The sequence below is a fragment of the Thermobia domestica genome, chromosome 17 (assembly GCF_964235325.1).
Source record: "Thermobia domestica chromosome 17, izTheDome1.hap1.1, whole genome shotgun sequence".
Classification (NCBI taxonomy): Eukaryota; Metazoa; Arthropoda; class Insecta; order Zygentoma; family Lepismatidae; genus Thermobia; species Thermobia domestica.
This window is the reverse complement of record NC_137470.1, coordinates 162,936,627-162,960,842: the sequence shown is the minus strand read 5'-3', so window position 1 is coordinate 162,960,842 and position 24,216 is coordinate 162,936,627. Positions and strand designations below refer to the sequence as shown.

Sequence of the window (24,216 nt, the reverse complement as noted above, 5' to 3'; positions counted from 1 at the left end):
CCAAAATATGTTAAATCGCTTGTATGCGTAGTGTGTTTACATTATGCTGAGTCTAAAAAAAAAAACACTTTAAATAAGTAAAAAAATACTCCAGTGGCATGAGGAGGGGGACACAAACCACCAATCTTTCAATTACTAGCCGCGTGCGCTTCCGAATTGGCCACGGACGCGATGAAGAATACGTGGCTTGTAGATGGATAAATTACTGAGATCTTTTGAATTTGGCTAATAAGAGTGCTTCTTTAAACCGCGTATATTCGACGATAACCGTTCGGAATAATGTAAAATCTGTTCGCCATGTAGACCTAATTTTATAACAAAATGACAACTGTCTATTTACTTTATTTTATAGTTCTTCCATATTCACTTTCAAATGATCGGCGCCAGTTGCCATTTAATAAAGTTTATGCGTTTGTTGCTTCTAGTACACAATCGCTTAGAAAAAGAAGCAATAAATGCATCAAATGTGGGAGATGAATTTAGAAAACCTAAATGGCACATCCCTAGCACATCTTGTGCTGTTAGGGTTTCTTCAGAAACATTATGTAAAACAATTGAAAACACATCGCGCGGTTTGCATTTTGAAATTTTGCGTATACCTGAATTTGTTTAAGTATTTCTTTCTACTGTGTTAGTCTGTGGCTTCAATTCATAAGCCTTTATAATTAGATGCCCAACATATTTGGCAATCACGCAGAAAACAACACCGAAGATTCTCACTTGTGTTAATTTAACACACTACCGGCATTTGACACACAACTCCAAATGGAGAGTGAGGTGTTCTAACAACTTGTTTGTGTTATATTTTAACACAATCGTGTTAACACATAGGCATGTCGTTGAAATAACACAACGATTTTTTTACAGTGTACTAATAATTTGTTTAGGCGTCGGGCTAAGATTAGTAGATTAAGTACACCTTAAAAAAAGTTTGTCCATGATTAATTAGTAATATCAATGTGTTCTGTTAAGTTCTATTATTCCAATTTATATAATTAGTTTACTATTGATCTTGAAGTAATGTAAGTGTGAAACTGTTAGGAATATCTGAAGAGAACACATACAAATATAGATACAATCTTCTAGTTAAAAATCGTATTTTGTTTCCATATACTGGGTACGGTGGGACGAAAAAATGCGAAATTATTATTTTTTAATTCGTAATACTGCTGAGAAGTTGCGAATGGAGAAGACTAGAAAGAAGAAAAAAGAAATAAAATAGGTTTGATATCTTCCGGTCGCTCATGTGCCCTAAAGTTTGCCGAATATAAAAATTGACTTTTCTATGATACGTTCTATTTTGTCAATATTTAAATGCAATAGCTATAGTAATGATTTAGATTTAATGAATCTAAACCGGTAATGGTTTTAGAAACAAGACTTGTTCAAATTGGTCAAGGTATTCTGCTCTTTCAGAGACTGTCAATTCTTACAACGAGCACCTGTTTTTTTTTTTTTTTTTTTTTTAAGAACTGACAGAAGTTGCGAGAGCAGAAAACCTTGACCGATCTGAACAATTCTTTTTTTTTTTTTTTTTTTTTAATCATTATCGGTTCGACTAAGTAGAATACACGAAAACTACATTCTCGTAAACTACACAAGAACTTTCACACACTCTCGTATCACTTCGGTCAACTTAATGTGTGGGTCGGTATACGTACGAAGGACGTTCCGAAAGTATGTTTTGTCAATTTTTTTCACACGGAAGCTTTATTGTCAAACACAAATACACCACGACATCATGAACTATACACCTTGCACTATTTTTCGGTATAGTCACCACAGACATTGAGACCTTTGTCGTAGCGTGTAATCAATTTGAAGGACCCACTCTGATAAAGCTCGGTACTCTGCGATGCAAGGACTTGTCACACAGCCTGCTTAACCTCAGCATTGTTTTGAAAGTGACGTCCCGAGAGTGTGATTTTTAATGCAGGGAACAGGTGAAAGTCCGATGGGGCAAAACTGGGGCTGTAGGCAGGATGATCCAATCCCTCTCATCCAAAGCGATGAGTTTGACCTTGTGTGAGAATTGTTGTGGTTTTGGTTGTTTTGCGTTGTCGCCTAAGAGCACAACATCTTCACTTAAGAGTCCTGGTCCCATTCGTCGAACAGCAGACCGGAGTTTGGTGAGAGTGTCGCGGTTGCATGAAGCATTGATGGTCTCTTCAAGGATGAAATCAAGGAGAATCATTCATTTTGCGTCCCAGAACACTGTTACTATAAAGTTTCCTATGGAAGGTGACACTGACTTTTTTTCGCACTGGTAAACTGGGATGCTTACACATCATTGAGACGGACTTGGTTTCTGGGGTAAAGTAGTGTACCCATATCTTATCGCCTGTGATGATTCTGAAGAAGAGCTCATTTGCTTCTCGTGCGTACCGCATCAAGTGATCGTGACTGATTCCCATTCTTGTACTCTTTCGATAAGGAGTCAAGTTTCTCAGCATCTGTCTTGAAGACACCTTTCGGTAACCCAACACATCATGGATCTTGTGATGGGCCTGAGCACGACTAACAAGCAGTGTGGACACCAAGTCTGACACCGTTATGCGCCTGTCCTCTATGACCATGTGATGTACTCTAGCAATGTTGCTTTCACTCAAGGATGTGGAATGACTCCTACTTCGACCTTCATCCTTCACTCTGCCTTTTTTCACTGAACATGCAACACCAGCGATCAACCATTTCCCGAGACATGACCTCTTCACTATACACGGTCTGTAGGTGTTCATGGATGACGGACACACTCCCACATTCCCATTCAAACCGGATAACAACACGCACTCCGATTGGCGACCACGTTGTCAGCACACGTCTGTCTACCATCGTGATTTTTACTTGAATATCCTCGGGCACGCCGGTCTGCTACTACTCTCTCTTCTTCGGTACTCTGCGCATCCGTCATTCCACCTAAGCTGATGCTCCTTCCGTCGTTGAACCACATCAGATGTGGTATCCTATGGTGATTGTTTATGACACTTGAAGTACCATATTCTTGTTAAAAAATGACGAAACTTACTTTCGGAACGTTCTTCGTATGTCTTATTTTTAGACATTTTTTGTCAAGCATTAGTAATATTGTAGAAATGTTTAAACTTTTGTACGTAGAAGTGTTGACTAAATTGCCTTAATATCAAAAGTCTTTTTTCTTTCTTTAAAAATAATACAAAATATCCTAATTTTATTTTGTATAAATTTTCCATCTTAAAAAGAGAGAGTTAGTTCACATTTTTACGTGGGCAGGTATACGTCTCAACTATATAATTGTTAGTTGCTTGCTCACAATTACAACAACCAGATTATCTCCAAAACTTCTCAGACCTCCGAACCTGTGAAATATTATCGCAAATTACTGAATCTTATTACAAATATTTTTTTTTCCTATTTAGAGTTAAGAAAAAACATGAAAATAATGTGCTTAGTATACTAACCATTATTGGATAGTTGAAAAGATAAGTCCGGAAATCGTATCCGGTATATGTTGCAGTTCTACTACTTTGGAAATCCAGATGTATATTATGTCTTCAGTACCTAGTGCCTTGAGGAGAATCACCCGGTGTGGCTACAGAAGCAAATGAAATATCTTTCAAATCAGCTAGGCAAATTGAGTCAATTTTATTAATTGCATTTTACAATACGACCGGATTTCTTTGTTTGTTTGTTGAAGGTAAGTGTCCAATTCCAGCGCCGTGGCTATATGAGATGTGAACCTATAGTTTAAGGTGGAACTCGAACCACCACAATTAGGGCATGGTGGCTCAGTGGTAGACTGCTTACCTCAAGTGTTTGAAATCCCTGGTTCGATCGCCGGCCAAGTAAATTTGTGGTGGACAACACCATGTCCGTGGGTTTTCTCTCAGTACTCTCATTTCCTCCCACACTCTCATTCCACCAATTCTTCCATCTTAATTCACTTGCCTTAATCATTTTTCTTCGTTAGCCTTAAGTACATAATGATGTTGTCCATCACAAACTTACTTGGCCGAGGACCGAAAGGACCCATGAACCAGAGGTAAGCACTCTACCATTGAGCCACCGCCCGAAAAGGACCATATGATCCGAAAAGGAACTAACGTCATCACGACCCGGAAGTTCTAACAGGACTTCTGAGGAGGGCACATAAGACGACGCAGCATCTCCAACGATATATCTGTTTCAACTGGTCAAGAATCCTCTTTTATATTGCCTGGAACTCTGAAAAATTTACCTAACCCAAACCTTTTAGGTGGCCATAAACTCTGAGGTTCCTTTCCTACACTTTCGCATAGCCTGACACTTCCAGATTTATTGAATGTCAGACTCATTGTTTTTCGATTAAGCAAAACCACGGAGAACACATCGACAGGAGATATTCGCCACAAGGTTTAGGAAGGTGCAGGATCATCGTGAGAGGTGCGTCGCTCCATTTGGAAAACAACCAACTCCATGTCTTGGGAGTACCATTCTGTTGGTTCATCGTCACAGATTCAATAGAGTCCATTAGTGGAATGAAGGTGTAGGAGAACATCATTGGAGACTCATCAAGACGAGAGAACTCGACGCCTCTGGCAGTCCAGCAGGATTAAGATCCAGTTGTTGGCTGAGTCCAGTACACCCAGGCTCATCCAGGGAAAACCATTCATCATCCAGATGACCAAGATGACACCAGTCTCATCGGATCTGTCAGGCTAGTGCTCATCCTTTATCTCTTAATCATAACCTATCCCTCTCTCACACACACTTTTTCCCTAACTAGTCATTCTCAAAGTTAAAACAGTTGAATTTTATTTAAATTCAACCATAATTTTGCAGTTAAGTACCGTGTTGTGCATCAGTTACATCCCCAATTGTCACATTTAGTCAATTAGTATTTTAGAGATTATTCTGAGCTATTAACTGATGGCACAGCACCGGCACACTGCTTAGCTTGCCTTAAGTTCTGTGGGACATTGACCATTGTCTTTACTTGCCTGGAGCACTGGGAGATCCTAACCATAATTCTGAAGTTCCTTGCTCACTTACATTGCCTATAGCTCTGTAGGATCTTTGACCACCTTCACTGCTTGCCTGGAGGACAAGAGATCCTAAGCATAACCACTTAGCTTGCCTGGAGCTCTGAGATTCCTCGGGTTTAACGACATTTTTCATATGCAATAAATAAAAAAAAGTAAATAAATAAATAGGGAAAGTATGCGTTCCAGCAGTATAAAAACTACTACAGATACTTTTTAGCGCCATATAAATGAATCTCTCATAATTTCCTCGAAATGTGTTGATAAGAATTTACCCTAAAATCTTTCATTTTGGTCAGCTTCGTTTCATCTATCGATTCACGTGTCTCATCTTTGGCCGATATTAGGCTTATAGCTGAACAGTAATGAAAGTTAAAGAGTTAGTTACAACTTATTTTTTTTATTTAGCGTTACAAATTGATTTAGCGTCACATGAATAGGCTCCATCTCGGTTTCTAACTCTGTTCAAACCGGAAATGGTAGAAATTTACCATTTCCGGCTTTAACATTGATGGCTAACAAGTAAAAAAATATCGATGGATAGCGAAAAGCTATTTTCTGTAATTAAATAAGGGCCCCACACCATTGTTACTATAGTTTCTCTATTTCCACTTTTGAACCGGAAGTGGTATAAATCTACGACCACTTCCGGTTTCAATATTAATTTTCGTAGAACATGAACGGTATGGGGCAGCGAGACATGGTTTTGTTATGTGTTTCCAGCGTTCCAAAATTATTTCATCTCGTCATATTATCTTTCTATTTAAACCAGACACGTAAATCTACGATTTTCGTTTTTAATGTTGGTCGTCAAGTTAGAAGAACTTTTCATATGAATTCAGTACAGTACGAATGTGCTCCACCTGAGACTTCATTTCCCTTTTGCAACAGGAAGCAGTAAAAATATACCACTTCCGGTTTCAATATTAATCTTCGTAGAGGAAAAACGATAAGGGATATCGAGAAATTGAAATTTGATATGGTTTTATCGTCACAAGAGTAAGCTCCGTCTCGAGTTATATTTTTCTTTTACAACAACTACTACTTCCGGTTTTAGAGCTACTACTTCCTGTCACTGCATTAAATTCGTAAAACTTCGGGATTTACCGTAATTTCGTAATGTGAAACGAAGCGCACTTACGATTCAGATATGGTTTTGTAAACGCAAAAGAACCATCTGCTTGTACCTCTCCGAACGACTTTCCTTCCATTGTTTTGCTACTCCTTGGAAACCGCGCGAAATAGTATGTCTTTCGGTAGAGAGTGTCAAGTGCGCATGCTCTAGAATGCTTAACTTCTCTCTTTCCCGCAAAGTGATCCGCCATTGTGTGACTTCGCAAACTAGTAACCATGGAAACATATCGGAATCTTTCTCTCTAATCTACGCTACTCTTTTCTAAACTTTCTTTTCTTAGGATCACACATCTAATCTTATTACGAATGTCTTGAGCAGAAAAGACAAAAAAAAAAAAAAAAAAAAAAAAGCTCTCCTTGAAGCCTACCTACAAGTCTTCTATTTCGAGATGTCTTAATCTGGTAGTTTCGAGGATAATGCTCTATCACGAGTAGACTGCCTTCCTTTAACCAATCACTTCCTTATACTCCAATTATAATCCAGTGTTTCCTTTTTTCAGTATTATACCTTGTAATCAGGGCTGGATCCAGGATTTTCTGTGGGGGGTGCACCAAATAACTGCCAGTACATATGAATTAAATTTGAGGTTTTTAAATGCCTTTAGGCATCTGTGGTGTGCATAAGGAATTGCCCTGGAAGTGCTAAATGTCTGCTCTCGATGAATCCTTTTCGTTCAAGCTTCAGAAAATTGACTGAAACTATTGATTTTGCAAAACTCACTGATAGCTTCTCACTTTAGGTAGTGTATATTTACAACAAAAGGGGGGGTGTGCATGTGCACCTTTGCACCCCCCCCCTAAATCCATCCCTGCTTGTAATGATAGTAAACATGATCCCTCGCCTATTTAAAATGTGTACTCGAAGTAATAATTTCTAAGAAATTGCTGTTGATGTTTTAACGAGTCTGGTTTATCAAAAAATCCTTTATATATTTACTCCGCCTACGTGTCCGGGAGACATCATAGCTCAAGAACTTCTTGATGGATCAGCATTGATTTTTGACAGAATGTAGAGTAGGATAGGCCGAAAAAAGTTAAAAGTTTCTTTTCAAGTCGTAATACCGCGGAAAAGTTGGGAATCGGGAACACTAAAAAGTTGTAAATAAATAAATAAATAAATCAAATGGGCATATATCTTTCGGTAGCACATATGCTCTAAATTTGCCAAAATTTGGAAAAATTCACATTTTTACAATATTTTTTTATCTTAACTTGTCAATCTGATATAAATAAAATGAGTTTGTTTGTGTGTCTGCCTATCTATCTGCGTGTCTGTTCGCGGCTTGGTGAGCAGGCGAGTGGACGGAGAGTTACCAAATTTTGGTCACGGGTACGTTGCTCCTGGCCTAAGACGACGCATTTTTTCCTTCAAAATTCGAGCCAGGAGGATCTCAGGGGGGTGTTTACTGGGACATGTAAATGTAGTAGAAAATGACCGATATTAGTGTCTAATTCATAGTTTTCGCGGTCGCTAAGATCAATGGTGAAACTCCAATCGCATTAAGTTCCAAATTCACCCCATTCGGCTGCGGGCCTGAAGTCACCGAGGGGGATACTGAGACATGTAAAAATAATAAAAAAATGACCGATATCAGTGTCAAATCCATAGTTTTTGCGGTTGCTGAGATGAATGGTGATATTTCCATAGGCACTGACTTCCAAATACAGCCCCCATCGGCTGGGGCCAGAGGCTTTTTTTAAATTCGAGCCAGGGGGTTTCAGGAGGCGTTTACTGGGATATGTAAAAGTGCTAGAAAATGACCGAAATATTTTTCTTTCGTTGTTCAGTTTGTTTACATAGATATTTTATCTGATTCATGCAAAGAATGGGTATTTCAGCCAGTATGTAAATAAACTAGCTCTAGTTGAGTCTATTCCAATCCAATTGTTCTGGAAATGGTTATCCAGAAATTCTCTCACACAACGGGAATAATGGGGAGGAGTCCCGTCTTGTTTGAACATGTGTCTCTGTGGTATGCGTGGTACAGCATAATTTTACAACATTGCCAGGTACGTTGCTCCTGTAATTGTAACTTCCTCAAAGAAGAATGAGTCTATGACAAAATCTTCAGTCAAAGCACACCACACGTTGCATTCTTATTCCACAAACTGATGCTGATGTTCCTCACTCCTTATCCTGCAGTTGTGCCTGTGCCATACCTGACATATGGAAAGTGTCTCGTCACAAAAAGATACCCTTGTAAGGAAAACATTGTCCTCATCAACACTTCAAGAGCGAATTCATACCTGCAAGGCTTGTCATTAAACTGAAGCTTTTGGACAAGTTGTGGCTTGTAGGCTCTGAGACGTAACCTTTTATGTACGATATTATGCTCAGTCGAACGCAGGATTCACAGTTATAACATATTCTCATACGCCTTATCGATTTGCATGGATTTCACTGAAACGCTTCCCGAACTGTCTCCATTTCTTCTTCATACACTTTTTTAAAAATTATTATTATTCTATTTCTTCCTCAATACAGAGCTAGTTTCCAGCAATTGGTTGTGCCATCTACCATTGACATGACGGTCTGGTGGTTCCTCTCGGTATTGTCGAACTCTTATATGTACGGTTACAGGGAATTTGAATTCTGTAAACCAAAAACAGCAATCCACTTTCTGACGAACAGTAAAGGATGCCAGTTTGCTTGCGAGTAATGCGTATGCGTGAAGCCCTGTTGCGTTCAGTTGTTTTGTGGACGTAAAAATTCTATTTTTTCCTCTTTCCGAAAAGTGAAACCAGATGATTCTATCAATATTGGTTCTCGAGTTAGTCAAATTTCTTATTAATATATTTTCATCCGAACATGCTGTAAGAATTTCAAAGTTATAGTTCTGAACTTAGTTGTATTCTGGCTCTATTTTTTAATTGTTTCATAATCTATTACTTACAACCAAGTAAGGATAACATTACACGGTAAAATCGTGCTTTCTGCATGAAAGGTTTCTGGTTTGAAAATAGGATCTTGCTCTGGCTTTTCAGTTCCAGTCGTATCCGATGACGCGGAAGCAGGAGAAATATAAGCTCTATAGCATTATTGTAGAATTTTGTAGTGTTTTGCTTATGCTTACTACTCAAGCTTCAATATTAATGTGCTTGATTCCCGGTGTATATTTCTTAATCAAGGTAATATGTCTTAAATATTTCAAATATAATTTCATTTTGTTTGTCTTCCTCTACTGGAAATTAATGCATTGGTTTTGAATACAAGCTATATATAGAAATATATTTTTTTCCAGCTCAGCAGCATTTGTTATATTCTATATGACAATTTTTACAGACTCAGAAGAATGGTATTTATTTATTTATTTATTTATTTGGTGATTTTCATGCACTTATACTCTGGTAGACTTCGCAGTTACCTTTTAATGTAATGGTGTGACACTTACATGCACACGGCAAGAGAGAAAGATAATTACAGATTTAGTGAAAAAAGAGAGGGAAAGAGAGAGAGAGAGAGAGAGAGAGAGAGAGAGGAAGAGATAGTGAGGTGAGAGTTGGGACTTTTTTTTTTTTTTTTTTTTTTAGAATTGCATTAGCAGTCTCTTACATACTCTCCATATGTATGATGAAGTTTCGTCATCTCTCGGTCACACTAGTTTGACCAGGTCATATCTGGTCACTTTAGGTCACGAGTCACCGAGTCTTGCTTCCGGGTCTTCTGTGTCACAAGTCTAACTGCATCTTGTCTTCTGTGTTACGAATCTGATTTCTTCCAGGTCTTCTGTATTATGAGTGAGATTGTTTCCAGGTCTTCTGTGTTATGAGTCTCATTGCTTCCGGGTCTTCTGTGTTACGAATCTGACTGCTTCCGGATCTTCTGTGTCATGAGTCTGACTTTTTCCAGGTCTCCTGTGTTACGAGTCTGACTGCTTCCAGGTCTCCTGTGTCACGACTCTGCCTGCCTCCGGATCTTCTGAGTCACGAGTCACAAAGTGTATGGACCATTGGAAGAATACTGTAATTTGACAATGCGAAACGAAATTTTTTTTTCATGTAATAATATTTTCACCTTTTTTTTTTCACTTCCGATGTTGAGTTTCTAAATATTCAGAGTGATGTAAATCATTTCTAATGGTTGGATTTAGTACAATACAATTAACAGAGTGCTAAAGTGCAACATAGAAAAGTTCTGAAAATCCTCTCTTTCTATCCCTTTGCATCCATTACATTGAATTTGTAGTAGTGATTAAAATAGTGGTATTTTGTATAGTAAAATACTTCACATTCTTAATTTTCTGTGTTTAGGTTCAGCGGTTTTGAAGTTATATTCGACGGGACAAAAGAGGCAGTTTAATCTTTTATCCCTCTTCTGGTTTGATTTTTTTAAAAACACCCTTAATTGAAAGCACACATAGGAATTACGGATAAGCGTATGAAATGTATTAGCATTCTCTGAATTACTTCTAAGGATACAATCATCATCATCATAGGTATTCTGTCATTATTGGTAGGTCACTTGTCGCAACTGAGAAGCTTCCATGCTCCACGATCTTCCGCTAAGATCTTCGTCTTCACGTACGATTTTTCTGTTTTGACATCGTCCATTAATTGCAGTATCCTTCGCCCCTCCCTCTCTCTTCTGCCACCATATCCTCTAGCATGTCCCTCGTGACACAGTTCCTTCTTAGCCAGTGTTCCAACCAGTTTATCTTCCTCTTCTTAATAATATCTAAAATTGTTCTTTTCTCCTCACAATTTCTAAAATCCTCTCATTCGTTTTCCACTCTACCTTGATAATTCTATCCATTCTCCTCCACACTTGCATTTCGAAAGCGTCCAATCATTTTACATTTTTGTGTATTGTCCAAGTTTCTGCCTCAAACAGTGTAATATTCCACACGAAACATTTTATGAGTCTTTCTCTCAACTCTATCCAATGTACCACAAAATAGTCTTTTCTTCCTCCTGAAGCCTTCTTTCGCCATTCCTATCCTTATGTTTAATTCACGAATAAATAAAACGTTGGCAATAACCGTTAAACTTTCGATTGGTTGTTGGCACTTAAGTTGTAGCATATTTCGTGATCGTTATGTAAGACGATATTTACTAACATTGTGCGACTTATGAGAATGGTCCAGCAAGTGACCATGATAATGCTAATCAGACAGGAGAATGAATGTTTCCCCAAATATTACAAATATATACGAGTTTAGTAAGCTTGCAGTTTTGGTTTTTACGTCCTTTTACAACATCAAGGCTACAAAAGACATGACACATTAGATATGTCCCTGACCACTATCTGGAGTTCAATATGATAGATTTGTCGGATGTGAAGACCAACATGTAAGATCAATCCTTACAGGGTCGTTCCTTACCATAGTAGCTCGCCTTCAAGAGAGAGCTGGTTTAAAGGACCATAGCAACTGTGAATATATACGAGGTGTGTTCAAAAAGAAACCAAACTTTCGCTATAACATCTTTCTTGCTCATTGTACATCATTTTAAGCACCCTCCCCCTCAAACTAGTCCCCTCTACTGACAGTACACCTTCCCAACGTTTCTGCCATTTTAGAAAAGCCTCCTGGTACGCACTTTCTGGAATGGTGCACAGATGTTTTGCCGCATTGTCCTGAATCTCCTCGATGGTTTTGAAACGACGTCCTTTCAAAGTGATCTTAAGTTTTGGAAACATGAAAACGTCTACTGGAGATATGTCCGGAAAATAGGGTAGACGTTGCACAACGGGAGTCTGGTTTTATCAGATAACTGCTGACGAGGAGCTAAGCGTGAGTAGGCATAATGGCACAGTGCACCATCCAAGTCTGGTTTACTCACAATCCCGCACACAACGGGGTTAGCTTGGCGACTAATGGTCATAGCAGCACGAGGTAAATGATAGCTTGTTGTCTAAACCCGTCGCTAGGTGCGATTAGTAGAAGCAGCGCGCTCCCTCGACCGGTTATTTTGCTATTTCAGAAGTTCGGTTTCTTTTTGAACACACCTAGTATATATATATCTTACTATACGCAAACATGTTAATGTTCGAACTGTTAAAGCCATTCTACATACTTTTACAAAGATAATCAATTAGATGATAATATAAATTGAGTGTTACTTACATTTACAATATTCAGTTGAATAGTTGAAGTTAGCATTTTCTACTATCTAACAATTACTATATAAACTATAGTCGGGCCGCTACATCAACTGTCCGCCAATCACGTAGCACTAATGTCTAAAGCATGAGACAGCGCGCTTTTTATTGGTTGCTGATAAATTCATGTTTTTGGAAGCACTCGCCCGTTGCCATGTCACGCTAATAAACAGCTGGGGAAGTTCAGAGGTGTGCTCTAAAGTGTAACATTCCATGAACTCCACGTGCTTTCTGGTCAGCAAGAATTCCACGTGCTTAACAAGTGGCTGGTCCAGGCCGGGAGTAACAGCGGCAGAAGTATATTATAAATTATTAAATACTACAGTGTGTGAGTAAACAAAAGTTGTATAACTGTGGAAGTTTGGAGGGGTACACTAAATTGAAACACAGCATTAACTCCACGGGCTTCCAGTCAGCGAGGTTAAACAAGTGGGTTGGGCCACGCAGGGAGTAACAGTGGCGGAAGTATAATATAAGTTATTAAATACTCTATTGTGTGAGTAAACAAAAGTTGTACAACTGGAGAAGTTTAGAGGTGTGCACTAAATTGGAACATAGCATTAACTCCACGGGCTTCCAGTCAGCGAGGTTAAACAAGTGGGTTGGGCCACGCAGGGAGTAACAGTGGCGGAAGTATAATATAAGTTATTAAATACTCTATTGTGTGAGTAAACAAAAGTTGTACAACTGGGGAAGTTTAGAGGTGTGCACTAAATTGAAACACAGCATTAACTCCACGGGCTTGCAGTCAGCGAGGGTAAACAAGTGAGTGGGGCCAAGCTGGGATTAACAGCAAACGGGAAAATATTGTCAGTTGATTTTAGGAAATCTTTACTGTAAGTTAGCACCGTGTTCACAACATAGCTAATTAACTGTCCCAACGTGTACTTTTTAAAAATCAAATGAACGTTTAATAACAGTTTTTTTTTTAAATGTACTTTTGTTCTAAAATAAAAATTGGAGATTTTTCTGTGAAAATTTGACCAAGTTCAAATCTCAAATTTCATTAACATTAATTAACCCATTAACCTCAAGGCCACACACCATATTGTTTTGCATGCATACTAATCTTGTTAAGATCCATCACCGTGCTAAGTTTGGTCAAGATCGCATGAGATTCGTTGACGAAGTAATGGTTTTCTTTCTTTCGAAGTGACTCCGCGTAGCGTAGCTGTTAATGCTCTCTTCTTTGGTGCGATCGGTCCCGAGTTCGCTTTCAGGTTGGGGCACTCGGTCGAGAAAGTGTAAAAGCTTTTTCAGGTTTGCCATACTAAGTTAGGTACTCCTGGATTTTCCTCATTCATACCAGACAAATGGCGGGATGGTACCTAACATGCAGGTCTCAGGCCGCTTCTTTCCTTCAATTTCTTCGGATAGTGTGATCACCGAGGGACGTCATCCCTCATATGTGACGGAATAACATGGCCATAGATACCGAAAGCCCGGAATTCTAATTCCTAATTCTGATCTTTCTTTCGAAAATCCAATTCTAAATTCCTAACTTCGATCCACCATACCTGTAGAACCAGAGATCTGTACGCCACAATGTTTGTCATGCATACTATGCATCTCAAGGTCTGTGACCATGCGAAGCTTGATCAAGATGAGATGAATATTATCGCAAACATTATATACTTTCCTTGTGATTCATTTTATTTCTCTAGCACGAAAATGACAAGATTCATATCAATATGAAATAATTCAGAATTAAAACGGTAAATATGAAGTGAATGTTCGTAATTGTAGATTAAAAATAGTAAACTGTGTACGTATTTAAAGGTATGCTTTTCGCTATTGAAAGGTCATTTACTTGTGTCGTTCAGTTAAAAGTAATATATATTGTACTTGTATAGCATTTACCTTGTCTCTCTTATGCAATTTTACAATTTACTTAAAAATACATTTGCAGAACTTTGAAAGAAGAGTGGAGTCAGTATTTGTGAAAGAAAAAATGGAGTTTACTGAGAGAGGGAGAAATAGTACTGTCGTGTTTGAAAAATCTGGTAATGCAGCTACCTTAGAGAATTGTTTTCCATTTCACTCTACAGTCTGCTTCTCAAAGTCCCTTTTCGTGTCTTAAGAATAATGTACAATTATTCTTATGACTATACGTAGAAAAATAATTGGCTTAAAAGAGAAATTGTAAATAGCCCAAGAAAAAGGAAAAAAAGGAAAAAGACATTAACATAGATTACTCGTGTTTCCGCTTATGGGTAATTACATTATATTTCTGAATGTATACTTTGCTACCTATGGGTTGCTTGATTTACATTTCGATAATCTGGACAAAATGGCTGCTGAAACAAAAAACTGGACATCTAAAAAATGAATATTGCAATGTTTTTGGTAGAGTCTAATGAAACAAATCGGAATTAAGCCCTTCACTTATTTTATTATAGTAATAAATATCTATAATGATTTACAAAATTTCTTCGTAATATACAAAATATTTGCAAAGTCCAGTGTATCCTCAGTACATAGCAATGGCTTCGGAAATATTAGGTTTAATTAATCTTAGGTTATAATAGAAATCCCTTCGCTTCTGGTTAGGTGATCATAAGGAGTCTTCTTTGTCCACTACGACCTCGGAAGACAGTTATAGTATTTTTCCGTATCTCCTGCAGCCCCGGGAGAAAGGTAGTTGTACGATATCTCTTTCGCTCATTGCAGCCTCCAGAGACAAGATTTAGAAGGAATGCCCATAGCCCATGGCGGCCCCAGGAGAAAGGTATTGGTTGGTTAATGATCAGTTGTATGTAAACTAATGTTCCTGTCCACTTGTGATCCTCTTTTATGGGCTTCCTCTGTGAGGGAGTGATACGTGAGGAGGAGATCATCCATCTTCAGTTCTTTTCCCAACCAATTTCGTGACTTCTGGTGTTCTCCTTCCGTCATCTGCTAGTGACAATGTTTGTACACAATGGCACGTGGCTGTGAATGAAACATGTGCTTATAGAGGTTGCTTATGAGTGAGTGTGGGGGAACCTTACAATAATTACTTGTTTCAAGACCGACAGTTCAGAGATGCCGGATAATTTAATCAATCACCTTTAAACCAGTATGTGCCAGGAGTAGCTGTTCAGAAATGTTGGATACTTAATCAACTTTAAACCAATATGTGCGACGGGACAACTGCTCAGAGCAGAATTGGTAGTTTCCAATTGCGACTCACTCAGCTCGCGTGGTCTTAATCTCGCTATCCCCAATGAAGTTCGTGCTTACTAATATCAGTGAAGTTTATGCTAACTCAGGTTGCACTCGATCATTTGAGTTCGCAATCCTCAATGAAGCTTATATTCACTAGATCTCACGATCGATAACCTCATTGGGGTCGCCGCTCTTTAAAAGCTCGGACTTACTATTCTCAGTGGGGTTCAGTCACTAGCGCTCGCGTCTACTAAACTTACAAGGGAAGGGTGTGATGTCGCTCAGAAATAATTGCACTAAACTTGGTGTAGGCGTAGGTAATGGGAATAGAAAACAACGTGTGGAAGCATTCGTTTCGTAGAAGTTCGGAAGCAGAAACAATAGGCTCTACAGTTCCGGAACTGAGAGGTAAACCATGCCAAGTCACTTTTTTAATCGAAATTGAATTATCATATTTTGTCTTTACTTACATTAGTACGAGGTACACTAGGGACGATTTGAGGTGTGGACAATTGGAACGCAGAAAGTGAACAATTCTTCCGTTAATAAACAAAACACACAATTCAACAAAATTTTGTCTTGGAAACACTTATTCGCTTCTCCTGTGAAATTAATATTTTATGACTTATACTAGTTTACTTCTCAGCCCAGAGCTCTGGAGAAGTATGGCCTGTCAATCAGATATTGATGGGACGGAGCCTTTGCTCGCTCTAGCGGCCAATGCAGAACAAGTTAAATAAAGTAGAATGAAAACAGAAAAGATGAGCTGAAAAGAAAATGCGCCAATGTCCGCCTTCAGTCCCACCAGGCGAATGCCGGGATACTACTATCAGCTACCCTTTCCATTACCCGCCTTATCTCTTGTCCATTGGGTATGCTATGCTAGTTAGCCTAATGAAATGATATTAAGAAAATAAAGAAAATCCATACAGAAATTGATACTGGGCGTCATCAGAAGTTTTCCAGAGAAGGGGTCGAAATGAAATTGCGGTACTTCTTAACACTGTAAGATACTGTCAGTACGTCCATTATTTCTGCTCCGAACGCCTGCGAAACGAATCCTGCCACACGCTCTTTACTATTCCCATTACCTACTCCTACACCAAATTTGGTGCAATTATCTCTGACATCACGCCCTTCCTCGTTAGTGTTTGTTACTCTCGCTCGGATTCGGGCTCTGGCACGCTATCAACTTATAGGGCTGGTGGTCACAGGGACTCGCGCTCACTTATTGAGACTGAGACTGTTTGAGACACAGAACCCGACTTCCAAATTTGGAAACCTCTTGTTCAGAGATGTTGGATAGTTTATCACGTTTTTGTCATGATGTGTTACGAGACAGAGGTGAAGATATATCGGATAGTTTAGCACTTTAATTCCGATGTTTCCTGAACTGAAAGAAAATCATTCGTGATTTCCGAGTAAAGGAGATTCATGTGCATGTAATCTCTGTTTCGATTCTAATTGGGACAGATGTGAGTGGAACAAGTTTTGTATTAAATTGTAGAAATAATATTATACACAATTTACAGTTTTTTAAAAAGTGAAAACTCCAAGAAATAGAAAATAATAAAGATTTGGCCTATGTTTTCTGCTTTGAATTCACAATATGTTGTTTTAAAATTGCTATTAATCAAAATATTATTCTTTCGATGTTACAGAAAGTTCCCGCTTTCTTCTCGTCTTTGGCGGTGCAAAAGTGTGAATATTCTGTTTGTCTTAGACAGACAGAAGTTCAGCGTCGCCTTTCACGCTACCTTGAAAAGCTTACAAAGAATTATCCGCCACCCTTAAACGAAGAAGTGTCGAGAAGAAAAACACATTAAAGCAGCGACTTGGGTGGTAGGAGCTAAGGGGAAAATGGAACAATATTGACAAGTTTTCCAATACGATGGTGGGGAAAAGTGATGGCTGTTTAAGAAGCGCTTCTTCTATATAGAGTTGATGGATGTCTGGGCGTAGCCTTTCTCGTAGCAGTCCGCGACTGGTCCCCCCATCTATTGTCGATTTAGTAAAGTTCGGCATGAGGCTCATAAACCTTAACTAAGATTTCTCGACTGTAACAGGAAACTTAACGCAACAATAAAGATACCTTTAAACTTCATCTAGTAACAAAACAACACAAATTATATTAATTTTTGTTTCTAATGGCGTGCTTTTAATCATGAATTATATATATATATATATATATATATATATATATATATATATATATATATATATATATATATATATATATATATATATGAAATTAAATCTTTCAGTTTAACGTCCCACGATGCCCCTTTAGGCTCAGGGAGACGGATAATGAAGGAAAGTGAATGATGTTGGAGGATTTGGTGAAATGAAGATGTGGAAGGAAACGAAGGTACTCCCAGAAAATTCCATGGACACGATGTTGTCCACCACAAATTTACTAGACTGGGCATCGAACCAGGGATTCCACGCACCAGAGGTAAGCGCTTTACAACTGATCCACCGTGTCCCCCATTTCAAGCTTTTAATCCACATGGTGTTCCATAAATTACTTCACAAAATCACATTTGAAAAGCACTATTTTATCAACTGCAAAACTGCTGTATCAACTGAATTATTGTATGTTGTATCACAATATTAAGTTAGGTTTACCTGAATCAGGTGTTCGTTCAAAGTATCCTGCATCATTTTCAATGCACAAAATATTGCGCTACAGCCGTAAGATTTTCTTCTGTACATGCAAAATATTTAGGTCTATCTGGTGCATGAAGATCCGCTACAGACCCAGTCTGTCCAAACCTTTTATTCAAGTTATAAATTACCTTCTATACTTGTCTAAGTAGAGGTAAAGTATTCAAGAGATGCACAAATAACTCCATCACATCTCGATAATTGTAGTCATGTAACGGCCACTTTTGAAGTACGTATTAACGTACATTCTTTGATAAACTTCCGTTCATTGAAACTTACTTAATATAATCTATTATAAATAAAATAAAGAGTTTGTTTATCTGTGTCTGTCTGTCTGTCTGTGTGCGGCCTGAAGACCAGACAAGTGGACCGAGAGTTACCAAATTTTGGTCACGGGTACCTTGGTCCAGGCCTCAGACCAAAGCTAAGCGCTTTTTCCAAATTAAAGCTAGGGGGTCTCAGGAGGCGGGCGTTTACTGGGACATGTAAAAGAAGTTGAAAATGGACCGGTATTAGTGTCGAATTCATACTTTTCACGGTCTAAAAATGGACCGATATTAGTGTCGAATTCATACTTTTCACGGTTGCTGAGATCAGTAGTGAAACTTTAATCGCATTAACTTCCAAATTCACCCCATTCGGCTGGGGGTCGGGGTCACTGGGGGTAATACCGAGACATGTAAAATAATACAAAACGACCGATATTACTGTCAAATCCATAGTTTTCGCGGTCGCTGAGATCAATGGTGACACTTCCATTAGTGATGAGTTTCAAATTCAGATACCATTGTATGCAGGCCTGGGATCATCTGCGGGACGTTACCGAAACATGTAAAAATAATCCAAAATGACCGGTATTTTTCTTTGGTTGTTCAGTTTGTTTATATAGATATTTTATCTGACCCATGCGAAGAATGGATATTTCAGCTAGTTATAAATCCACCTAGTTATAACAAGTTTAAATCTTTTATAAAATCATTTGTAGTAATATATTAGTCGTAAATCACGTATTGTCTCGTGTTGTTTACATGAATTAGCAGCTACTACTCTAGTCAATTGTTCTTTTTTCGAATAACTATTTGCAAAATTGTAAGTTATTAGAACAATTATTCGCACTGCTGAGGAGTTGAGGAGAACACAACGGTAATCATCATTTCCATTAAAATTGAGTTATTAGGTGGAATGAGTTGGGATCGAACAATAGAACAGTATGTATGTCGTATGTATGTATGTACCTGTAGATGGTAAAGGAAGTATGCTTAGCATGTGTCATTGCTTTGCATTATATGGGAACGTTGAACTTTCTTTTCCGGTTTATATGAAAGTTACAAAATGTGACTAACGATTGTTTTTCCCCGAGTCACTCACTTGTTCACCAATTTAATAATTATCCGAGGAGTTTTCATTATTCAAATAATCATTCAGACAATTGTCCATTATTTGAATAACTATTCGCGAAAGTATTTAAAGAATGTTTTATTATTCTTCGAATAGTTGCTCGAAGAATTGTTACTTTTTAAAAATAACACTGTACAACACGACAGCTGCCATTTATATAAAAATATGTTTTTCTTATGGGCGAGGGAGGATCAGAAATTAATGTTACAAGACCGATATTTTTGGAGTTTCATCTGTTGTAGAGGAATGAGGAGTGTGTAGTAATTTTAATATATGTAGTTGGCAACTATGTAGATTTTCAGCCACCCGCCATCTAAGGCGCTAGTTGTAGATAAACACAAATGGCGACTCGTTTAGAAAACTAGTCTTGCAAAGAAGTCCGCTCAGTTATTCGATTTCTGTGGGCAAACATGTAACCGTGGCTGAAGTTCACCGGCAGCTGGTGAAGGTTTACGGAGAAACTGTAATGTCTCGTCAGCGTGTCGCAGAATGGTGTCGAAAGTCTGCAGCTGGTAGAGAAAACGTCACCGACGAGGAGCGCAGTGGCCGACCCAGCACGGCATCAACAGATTTCAGTACAGTTTGCATGGAGGAGCTGATTCAGGACAACAGGACCTCTCTTCTAGCAACTTTCACATGTTTCCACATTTGAAGGAGCACCTAGGAGGACGTCGTTTTGCTTCTGACGAGGAGGTGAAGCACTTCGTGACAAAGTGGCTGAACATGCAAGGACAGAACTTTTACCAGGAGTGAATCTTCAAACTCACCCGACGATGAGATAAGTGCCTCAACCGACATGGAGACTATGTCGAAAAATAATCTAGTATACATACTATCTGTTGGCTGTATTTGTTGTATGAAATAATGCATACGTTTCACTGCACGTTTTGTAACCTTACTTTCTGATCACCCTCGTATTTTTGCACGAAAAAAATCTTTAATTACTTTCTATGTGGCACGTAGTATATTTTCTTAAAAAACACTGACAAACTTGAAATTTACACTGAGTCAGAATGTGAAGTGCGGTGATTTTACAGTTGGAGATACAATGTCCCACATAGCACACTACGTCCCTGGGATGTCCCATTTTTATCCCAATCATCCCATTCGGTTCCCGGGATTATCGGGACAATGAGAAGACATCCCATGGACGTCCTGAAGGATTCCCATGTAGGATGTCCACGGGACATCCCAGATGGGACAGGAGGTCCGAGGGAAAACCAATAGACATGCCTTCGTGGTCCCGTTGAATATCCCGTATCCCGGGATATTAGCGGACATCTGGATCTCCCGGGGAAATCCTGTGGATGTCCCAGGAGCACATGTCGATGTCCCGGGATGTCCCGTCGTCTGTTGCGGGCTCAGTCTCGGACATCTCCCGTGGACGTACTTGTGCTATGTGGGGTGCTTAAAAGAAGTCTTCGCTGCGCCTCGAAGAACCGCTATGTGACATTTTTGTCAAAAAGGGGTTATGAGGTGCAAATAAACCAGAAAGCTGTCAGGTGGCGTCCCATATAATGTGATAAGTGAATATTCAATTGTTTCGCCACAACAATGAAAAAATAATAGATTGAAATCAAAGGCTTTAAGTTCAGATCACGTACGTATCGATTAATGTATACAAATCCTCTACGTGTTTATAAAGGCACAATAGACACTAAAATAGTAATATAATATTGTTGAAGCAAGCTACAACAATGTCCAGCGCATAATATACGCAGAACAAATTTTCTTACATTTTTTCAAGTGTTACCGTGTATCTGGCAAAATTTTAAGACTTTGGAATGTTTTTTGCTTCTCCTGAAAAGTTGTGGTTTTAACACATAGCGATTCTTCGAGGCGCAGCGACGAAGTATTCTTGTACTGCTAGAAGTATTAGTACAGCTTGCAAAAAAAGAAAAAAAGAAAAGAAAGAAAGAAAAAGAAAACACTTATATAAACGTCCCTTGCTCCAATTCTTCTTTACAGAGTGAGATACCGGTATGTCTTTATAAAGAGGGATTTCTTCCTCATCTCTCGGAATTATTTGCTCACTGCATAAGGAATTTCTTCTGCGTATATAGGGAACACTAGTTTTTGATATTGCACCTCATTGCAGGTGGCAGCCTAATTAAAGTGATTAGTCTGTTCACAAATGTGTGCTGACTAACAGAAAATGTTTCAAACTTTGAAGAAACATTTATCTAATGAGGAGTGGAATACATTGTCCTGTGGGTGCAAAAATAAACCTGGTCTGCTTTGTTTGGCCAGCGATCGAGCCAGGGAACTCATGCTGAAACCGGTCAAACATAAGTTAGTAAAAAGGGATCTCCCACAAAAGCCGAGTTTCGTCTTCCTCGAGCTGGAATCGAGCCAGGATAATAACAACTTTCACTGCATCTTCGTAAAAACAGACAAGGTAAGAGGTTATGGGGCCTTCAGAGCATTACGGAATCAAAAGGTGAACTTGTATTTACGAACTAAATGTATATATACATATATAATCGTACACGTTTACTTAAAAAGACTTATTAATTGCACCTGGCTGTGGTGTTGGTGACCAAAATAATCCTTAGCACCACACATATACCGCGTTATATGTTCCATGAATTTGAGAAACTGGCTGCTAGAAAAAGGTAGAGTACCGGTACCAAAATACGCGGTTTCTATGTTTTGACACGGATAAATAGATCATGTAACAGACTATTACATTTACTTTTCTGATGTGAAGAACTTTTTCTCTCAATCTAACCATCAGATGATTCAGTATCCTAAGTTAAAGTAAAATATTGGACCAGTTGCGCACAATGAAGATCTTCCAGTATCTAAAGCTCCAGCACACTAGACTGCTAATTCAGAAAAAGATATCTCAGAAATACCAAACAACGGGAAAGATGCAAGCTTTGAGCTATCTACATTCCAGTCAATGGTACCTCATTTTGCCACATAAGAAGAGTTTAACGATCTTGTATGAGACTTAAATCTTCCTAAAACAAAAGTGGAATTGTTAGTTTCCAGATTTTGAGGTTAGAATATCTTATCTACAGATGTTAAAATAAAATTATTCAGAAAACGACGGTCATTTTGCGGTTTTTTTTTTTTTAGAAAATAGAGGAACGGTTTTCTTTAAAAATGTAAATGGTGAAGTTCAGTCTTTGTGACATGATCATAATCTTGTCGACTGGTGCTTGTTTAGTGATTGCTTGAAACTAAGTATCAAGGCAGTGCTTCTCCATATTGGCTACGTTCAACTGGTTCCTGGAGCATATACTGCTCACACAGAGGAAATGTATGAAGTTCACTAGCGTGATATTGAACTACATCGAATAAATCCAAATAGCACGTGTGGTGAGACTTGAAAGTTAGTATTTTCACAAGAATGCAATGAGTATATAAAATATATTGCTCTTTTTATGTAAGTGGGCCGTGACAAGGCAAACCACTGTCCCAAAAGACAATACTTCATTCTTGGCACCAAAAACATGTTCCGTAAACCAATTCTGAATAATCTTCAAGATCACCATTGCTTTCATTGGAGATTTGTTTGAAGACTTTTGTTAAAGTACTTCTACTAAACAGAAAAGGGATAGCTTGTACGTGCCTCAAGGAGAAGCTTGCAATTTTAAATGAGGTAAAAATTAAAGGAGTATTCGCTGGCCTACAGATTAAAGCAGTTATACAGATCTTCGAAACTACAGTCTCCGAAGAAATTAGCTTGACTGAAATTTAAATCGACATGTTCAGATTTCCTTGGGTATATAAAACCTGAAAATTATGATTGATTGATTAATTGAGGTTTAATGGTGACGTCAAAATAATGAAGCCATTGTTTGTGATATAATGTAAAGTTTTCAACTCATGGAATGCAACATGCCACTTAAATTACAGTTTTTGTAGTCACATCTGGACTTCTTTCACCAAAACTTTGATGCATAAGTGATGAACACGAAGAACGGTTTCATCAGGACATTATTACATTTGAGAAGCGCTACAGTGAAACTGGATCGAAAGTATGCTTGCAGAGTATTTCTGGTCTGACATGAGAGAGACTTCAGAGGACGTCTACACGTGTAAACGATCAAATAAAGTATTTGCAAGTGTATTTATACAAAATTTAATACTAGTATCATGCCTTGCTTAGCTACGTTCATTAAATAGGAGACGTATGTTAACATGTGCATAATTATTCCAGCAATTTTTTAAAGAATTGTTCACTATTCGAACTTATTCGAACAATCGTTGGCTATTTGGATAATTATTCTTACTATCGTACGTTTTCCTACTAATTAGCACAATTACTCGTTTTTCAAATAATTATTCGAGAGTTTTTACCCATGTAATCATTAAGCAATTACTTCTCGTTATTTGAATAACTTGTCGTGAAAACAATTATATAAATTTGAAATTTGCTAAACTATTCGAATGACTCATCTTGCAGTATCCCCTCATATTTACGAACAACAGCACGTGCTTCTCCACAAAGATCACCAAGTAGCCGACGGATGATGTCTCCGAAGAAATACAAGGAGGACACGACGAAATACGAGAAGAACACGAGAAGTCATGAAAAGGACCCTCCGGCTCCGCCTCCAAAACTGGCTATAAAAGAACACGTCCAGAGGTAGAAGTCATCAATTCCAGCTGATCGCTTCATACTTTTTTCTCCAAGCTGCTCTGGGCGGGAGAGACTCCCTAACCTTTCATATCTCCGCGCTGCACTGGGCAGGAGATACTACCTACTTCTGCGCTGCTACAGGCGAGAGGTTCCTTTCCAAATCTCCGGCTGCTCTGGGA

General features: G+C 38.5%; 1 protein-coding gene across 4 annotated transcripts in view; it reads left to right on the top strand.

Annotated features, from left to right (window-relative positions):
- The window catches only part of Ets65A (DNA-binding protein D-ETS-3), a 692,236-nt gene that overhangs the window by 204,979 nt on the left and 463,041 nt on the right, over positions 1 to 24,216 (top strand). The gene's annotated exons all lie outside the window — the stretch shown is intronic.